This window comes from Nelumbo lutea, chromosome 1 (assembly GCF_056320005.1).
Source record: "Nelumbo lutea isolate HS-2025 chromosome 1, American lotus-T2T, whole genome shotgun sequence".
NCBI classification, from domain to species: domain Eukaryota; kingdom Viridiplantae; phylum Streptophyta; class Magnoliopsida; order Proteales; family Nelumbonaceae; genus Nelumbo; species Nelumbo lutea.
Window position 1 is genome coordinate 52801062 of NC_142684.1, and position 8424 is coordinate 52809485.

An 8424-nucleotide genomic window follows, 5' to 3' on the forward strand; every position below is an offset into this window, starting at 1 on the left:
CAATTCGACAACCTTGAGGCACTGACGAATCTCTTTTGAAGCTTTAATAGTTAAGGGATGGGACTCCTTGTAACCAACCTTCCAAAATATGTGGGCCAGATGAACCACCCTATCCTCGATATGGTCCATCTTGAAGCCTAAAGTAGAAAATGACTCACAAGTCCTCAGCTAGTGGGCAAACCAGACCATGAAAGCTCATCTATGGATTGGTCCATGATGTAATTCATCATTGTCGCTATCATATTCAATGATGTCCCTATAACCACCGGAGGGATGTCACCAGATGGTAGCCAACCTTTCTGAATGATTAGAGTCGCGGTCTTCGCTACAAAGCTTGAAAAAAAGTACTTCTCGTGTCTGCGAAGACATTGAATAGAGACTAGATCTACGACATAGTAGCCAAGAGGCATGACATCATGCTTTTTATAGTATTCTTGAAGCTCCTAGCGCACCAATGCAAGCTTTTCGTCATGTCATAGAGCCTCGGGCGGCGATGATATCTCAACATCCATAAGATCACTTTTAGACTGAGTCTCCAAGTTTACAGGTTAAACTGCTGAAGCCTTAGGATGTTAGGGAAGCACTACTAGTACATCTCCACAAACTCCAATCTCCACATGGCTAGTGGTTACAAGTTCCTCTTCATGATGAGATTTTGGCACTAGCCTTGCACACCTACTTAGGCAAAACAACAATAGGTTTCTACTCTTGCTATTCCTTAGTGGGCTGCCCTGAAACAATGTCTGGCTCCTGGGTCGATGATTCACATACATCGGACTCCCAAAGTGATGTCTTGGCATTGTAACTGTTGGTTGATCCCCTTGGACACCCTCAGTATGACCCACTGGACTACTGGGGGCTGCTCCTGCAAGCCCATAGGAGTTTCTTCTTCTCGCACAGGAGCAACCGATGCAGAGTCACCAACATTCCCCTTCTCATCGGCCTTGGCATCTCCCAAGCCGATGGGATGCTCCTCAGTTGCTTCTTGCCCCTCAAGAGGGAGTTGAAGAGGCTTCAACTCTTGCACCAAACACCTAATAACAGGCGAAACTACCACATCAATAATGTTGACATTGAGAACTCCCCGCGATAGAACAAACAAGATGCAATTAGTGTAAGGAAATAAAGAACAATGGAACATCAAATAAATATCTAAACGGCACATATCTTTTTCACCCACAATGCCCTCAGGTGTGACTTGTGGAACTTATACCTCGAGGTGAGTCTCATTGACCTCCACCTGCTTCAATACAATGGACTGTAAAAATAGTACAAGTTAGCACACATAGTAAAAGAAATAGTAACCTAAACACATCGCAAAAATTGTATAAACTTACCAAACCAACTCTCTCAAACTCCCTCCTACGAGGACGGAGCAAGCTTCTTTACCCACCCACTGGTGATAGGAACAAAAACAACTTTTCTAGGAGGAACTTGCATTGCAGACTGCACTGATTCTGCATTAATTACTTCCCTTGAATCAGAAGCAGGGGCTAGAGGATCTTCTACAACCTCCTCAAGGTGGTCCCATGGAGAACCCCTAAATTGGTGCTCCTCAGCCCAAGATGATGCAAGTTAGACCTGGTTTCATGAATCTCCCCTAGTATTGACAGCTAGAAAAAGCGAGGCACCCTTGTCGTCCTAAACTTCTTAGATGCAAGGGGTCGGCTGCCTTCACCCTCCTCGATGGCAAGACTCTTACCTTGCCAAACAACGCCCATAAACTCGCGCTCCTCTGCTATCACCGGTGAAGAACCTAGCTGGGAAGGGACCTCTTCTTGCCTCTGCTCCGCTGCATGATCCGATCGGAGGAAGAGCCATGACGTGACGGGGATGGGGATTTGCAGCCATAAACTTCTACATCCCACCGAACAATGAGCACATATATGTTAAGTGCAAGGACTCGCACTGCTTGACCCTCTTGAAATCTGCGATAGGGAATCGGGAGACATTTGGAAACGCCAGCACATTCCGACGTCTCCAAAACACATCCTCACCAAAATATCTCAAAAACTGCGAGCCCATACCATCACATCCGAACTATCAAAGAAGTTGGTCAGGACGGTAAGCTGCCACTTGTGCCTCGCTGGCTCAATCAAGATACAAAACGACACCAGGCCATACATAGCACAAGACGAGCCACAAGGGCAAGAGGGCTATCAGCTTCCACAATGCATTGTTGGTCGTCATCCTCAAGAACATTGGCACCAATGTAGAATGGCATTGAATTGCGGACTCCTCGTACAAGCCCCTCCTCTAGAGTAGCGATGGCAATAGTCATTGGGGACAAACGGCGAGGGGTAACACTTAGTTGTAGACGCTTGTAGGAGAACATGAACAAAAAGGGGGCAATACATAGTTCCGGCACTGCTTGTAGCTAGGATCCATCATCTGATGGACAATGCCATCCATCTGGTAAAATAGATAACCCAAAAACATGGAGTCCAGTGATAGTTGATGATCGCCAATAGCAATAACAATAAGGGGAATCAGCACTGTGCATAAGCCATAATCCGGGGTACTTGGGAACAAAAATCGAAATGTCACATAGATAACAAAAGCTGCAAGGTGACACAGGTTGTCTCCCCTTCAGACCATAATTCCACCTTAGCTATTGGCATCTTCCCACGGGCAGTCGATTCGTCCACTTAAGATTTGAAATCTTGGACTTCCTTCATCAAGTCCGCACAAATATTAGATGGGTTGGTAGGGACGAACTCCGTAAACTACAAATGATGGACAGACACCGCCTACCAACTGGAAGTGACAAAAGCACAACAATGTTTATAGGTACATAGTGGTCACTCAGACCAATAGAGCACAAAGGGTGTCGAATTAATACCACATAGATTCCTGTGATGAATCAATAACTCATCACACATTTGCAATGAGTTCATAACTCATCGCATGATTGCGATAAAATCATACCTGAAATGGGTCATGATGGTCTTTGGCCCGCACAAACCTATGAATACAGACTTGTGATGAGCTTTGCACACGTGCAGATCTATGATGAGCTTCGAAGTTGTTACAGAACCGCGATAAGCACATAACTACTGCGAACTAGGAATAAATGCTAGAAACACATGTGTGATGGGATGCTCTATTGGCCTAATAAGGGCGGGCCAGGTAAATAATGATGTCATTCTAACCACATCGGTTAAAAGGGTCACAAAATGAAGTAGCACACGTAGATTATGAGAATCTTTGAACGAAAGAAAAGTTCATCCTTGAGATATCTTGTGAAACACATAGTGAAACCCTAGTAGTGTTCCCTGACAAGCTGGCAACAAATCCAATATTCCCTTTCCCAATGAGAATCAAATGCTTTTGGCTCCTTCCATCCGGGACCTCGGATCTCTCCCAATAAATAAGGGTCCATTTCATAACAAAATCATCATCTTATCATTCTTATTTACCATAGCCTTTTGCCTACCTCCTACACCTAGTCTTCCTTTGTCCTTCAAGGAGACCCTCGTATGTAGCCTCACCACCACACTTACATTAGAATCTTTGGTTAGTTCATTAATCACAGAGGATGGTTGCTTATAGGATTAAACTTTCTCCAATCCCTAAAGAGCATGACAACACTAAGGAGAATGTTAACCCAAAAGTTAAGGACCAGTATGGTGTGTAGTCAACCAAATAGGTTGACGTCGAAATACTCTCAAACAAGGTCTACGACTTTGAGACCCATTTTGATCACTTAGAGCAGATGCAATAAGAGATGAGGGCCACTCTGCAACTTCTCCTCCAGAAAATGGCCAGAACTGAATAGTCCCCTTTCACCCTAGCCACTCCTCCTGCATCTGTCCCCACCAGCCACCATTCCACCAATTTAAACCCCGCCATGTTGAGCAACCCACCAGAGTCAACCCTGTACCCGTACAGACCAGTCAACCCACCACCATCAGACAGTCCCGAGTCGCTCTTCAGATTGACCCAGTAATAGAGTCACCACTTAGTCGCGACGAATTAAAGGAGTATGTCCAAGGACTGGTGGCGGAGAGTCAAAGCCGAGCCCAGTCCTCACTTGTCCTACAAAAGCCCTACTCTAACAAGATCCTCTATAAACCTTATATCTTGTTGGTTATGTCCCTCCCCAACAGTGGCCACAGTACGACGGGCATAAAGGAAGCCCACCAAAGCATGTGAACAAATTTGAGGATGTCCTTGGGTTCTTTGCTTTTGACGAATACTTGAAAGTCAGAGAGTTCTCTAAGTCCTTGACAGGGCATACACCTGGTTCGTTAACCTCACTGCGGATAGCATTGACTTGTGGGTGGAGTTGGCCAAAAGGTTTTTGTCAAAATGGTTCACCTTGGAGTGGAGGCTAACGATGGTTGACCTACACAACATGGAGCAACATATGGGAGAAGATCTTCTAGCTTACGTGATGCGATTTCAAAAATTGACCCACTTTGTTTTCAACGAATATGTTACCGATAAGAGTTTTGTCAAACAATGCGTGCAATGCATGCAACCTGCCTATAAGATAGGCATAGAGAACATGGAGATTAAAACCTTCAGCTAGTTATGGAAGTGCGAAGAAAGGACGATGCACACTGTTAAGAGAACTGCACCCCAATCTACACCAACCTTGGGGCAGTATGGAAAGTGTAGGTGAGGTGGCTAGGCTACGTAGGAGTGATCTCCTTGAAAGACAAAGGAATACCGAAGGCAGGAGGTAGGTTTGAGGCTAGGGCAAATGGGAATGATAAGAGAGGGTAGGATCGAATGAGTGATGGAATGAAGATCTTGTTATGAGATGAATCCTCATTTATGAGGAGGGATCTCAAGGTCCCGAAAGGAAGGAGCCAAAAGTATTTGATTCTCATTAGGAAAGGGAATATTGGATTTGTTGTCAATTATTAAGGAGCACTGCTAGGGTTTTGCCATGTGTCTTATGAGATCTCTTAAGGATGAACTTTCCTTTTGTCTGAGGATTCTCATAATCCGTGTATGCTACTTCTTTTCGTGACCCATTTAACCAACATGGCATTGGTGACATCAACATTTTGCGGGTGCACTTTTATTAGATCCACATGGTGCCTTATCACATGTATAACTTAAAGACGCACGTGTAACCAATATTTATTCCCTATCTACAGTGATCTCGTAGTTCTATAATGGTCTCAAATTCATTGCAACTCCTCGCGCGTCCGAATATCATCGTAAAAATGCATACGTTTAAAGTTCATCGCCGGTTCATGTTAGCATAATTCATCATAACCCATCTCAAGTATGAATTTGTCACAATCGTGCGATGTCATATATTATTCATCGCAAATGTCCGATGAGTTATAAGCTCATCGCAAGACACTGATGAGTTATGAACTCATCGCAAGCATCCATGTGGTATCAATTTGGTATCCATTGTACTTTGATGGTCTGAGCGATCACTATGTACCTACATTAACCCCCTACTTATCATTAGTAAGTGGAATCTTACTGATAAGCATTTTGCCTTCAGATTTTCCTTAAGGTTTTGTGATGGATCAATGTAGAGAGGGGTCAGTGGCATGCTAATTTTTTGTGCATTGGGCTTGGTGATTGCTCCTGTTTTGATTGGATCTTTTGCGGGTAAGGGAAAACTTGTTTGGATCTTTTGTTAGCCCTCTGCTTGTTAACAAACTGCGAGCTAGTCAACAAGCAGTCATGCATTTGGCTTATTGATAACTTCGGATGGGGATTTTGGGTGTTCATTTTGGGTTAGTTTTTCATCCATTCTATGATTCAGCCCCCCTACTTTTGACAGTTTTCTTTCTATCGGTAGGCAATTCTATGCTTGGTTTGTTAGCAAAGTTCTAAGCCCCCTACCTAATGACAGGAAGGTAATTGTCAAAAGACAAGCAAAAATAGTAAAGTATAGGCGTTCAACTCCCTGTGTTTGTCGAAGTGGTGTCTATTGTGGATATATAGTGTGAATTGGTAATTTTTCACTTTGTGACTTTTCGCGTTCAATTACCATTGAATGGGATGGGAAAGATGTTATGTGTCGATGACGTGGTGGTCATCATGAGAATGTTTCCTCACTGTCATATCTTCATAAATGCAAACTGTCCACGCGTGTGGCTCAAATAAGAGATTAAACATTTAAAGTAGCAGTTCCTGACGTTGTGCCTCCTTTAAATTAATGTGTTGTTTTGTCCTACCCTTTTGAGGGTATAGTCATAAATTTATATACCTTGCTTTTCCGTTAAGCATTGGCTGAAAGACTATAATCATGTCTATTAGTCTTCCCCGGCGCCATTTGGCATTCCCTACACTTGTGAGGGTTTTATAAAAGGGTGATACGCATTCTATAGTTCCCCTTTATATTCTTAGTTATTTTCGATCATTTTGCTTTCTCTGTTTCTGTCTTTAGCTTTCTTTCTCTATCAGTTTCCTTCCTTATTCTACTCCTTGCTCATTCATCCTTTGACCATGGCTCCTCGCCAGAAGAACATTGAGTGCCCGTTCATGGAATTCGTTAGAGTTGTTGATAAAACGGAGATGCTATTCGAGCGAGAGGTGGCCAGGGTGGCCGACGGTGGGAAGGGATTTTGGCCCCCTATGCCAGTAGCAAGGGGTGTGGGTGGGGTTTTTGATGCCGTTGACGGTAGTGATTGATGTGCCTTTACAGATGCTTGGATCAGTTGATGTCATTCAAGTGTTAGGAACCGAGGACCGATACCTCAAAGTCCCTGGTGAGATATTCGGATTGGGTGCGCTATGTGTTGGAAAATCCAATATACTGTCGTCTACTGCAAGATGCCGAGCTCCTCTATTTTGTGGATTGCTACATGGATATTCCCGGCAAAGAGGGGGTAAAGTATGTGATGCCCCTTCTCGAGTATTGGTGTTGCTGGACCCATACATTCGTGGGGGCATCTAGTGAATTCACTATCACCGTAGAAGACGTTGTTGCCTTGTTGGCATTACCCGTTGGTGGTCGTTGTCTGCCCACCACCTACAGTTTCCCACGTTCAAAGCCCAAGTCGATTAGTCAACCGCCCGGGGTAAGATGCCACTCGAGGCATGGGTGGAGTATTGGTTTGAGACCCATGGTAGGGGGGATGTGATGGTACATGGGGGCAGATAGCCAGTCCCATCTTGCTGCTTTCATTTTGTACATTGCATCCCGTTTTCTCTTCCCTGAGTTGCCCGATTATGGCCAGTGCACGACATTGGTTTCGCTTGCCATGCTCCCTGCCAACGGTCATCAACTTCCGTTGGCATCTATATTCTTGGGGTATTTATACAAACAAATGGACGATACAGTCCAACAAATGATGGATTTGAGTTGTAAGAGACGGATCAGCTACATTTTTGCTCATTTCCTATTCATATACATGTGCGAGCGCCTTGACCTTTCTTATTCATAGTATTGGCTGATTTAGCAACATGAGTTTGGTCTTGTTTTAAGCCCAACCTAAGTGCATCAACTTCCAATCGGGTTGGATTTGGGTTTGACAAATTAGGCTTAGGGGTTGGGCTTGCGTTGAATTTAAGTCCAACCCAAACCCACCCAACTTGCACCCCTAATGATTCAACTATTTGGTTAAAATGGGTCAACCAATGGTGTGTCATATTTAAATAATAACTATTAAAATATATAAATTTATCACATTAAACAAAAGATAAGTGTTATAAACAATAACTATTTTTTTAAATAAATTACAAGATATAATAAAAATTTTAAAGTTGCATAAAAATGAGATATTTTTTCTTTCAAATCAAATGGTTAACAAATGATGTCATTATTATACAATAAAAACTAAACAAATTGATAAAAACAAAAGAATAGAAAATAAAAAAAAATTGTGCACATATCCAATACCATACATTTATTATATTAAACACTAATAGACATGTATTGACAATGAAAATGAAAATAAAAAATTTAAATCTACAAACACACAATACTTTGGTTATTTATATTTTCATAATGAGTTTAGATAAAAATACTGAAATTATCATTTTTTTAACTATTAATGAAATTATGCACAATTACCGGTTCATTCGGATGGCGCAAGCATTGATGAATTAAGTCATGAAGCATTTCTACAGAAGAAAAAAAAGAAAAAAGAAGAGCTCCCCATATTATTGCATGATTACGTTACCGTTGGATAATCTAGATTTTTTGGACAGATAATCGGATACTGATAAAACACGAAATCATTCTTTTCCGAAAACCCGATTGGATCAGATTGTCAATCTGCTAAGCTGAGCCTCCCCGTGGGTGTTGAAAGCGCCAACACTGTACTTGCTTGACTAGTGGGCAAGACCAGACTGGTCCAACTGACACTTTCAATTCTTTTGTTTAATCGGGTTATACTGGACCGATCAAATCGAACCGGACCGGTATCTTTGAAAAGTGAAGACCTTCGATCGGGTAGTGTGGGCTTCCCCACTCCCCACCTTAACCTGGATAGTTCCCAA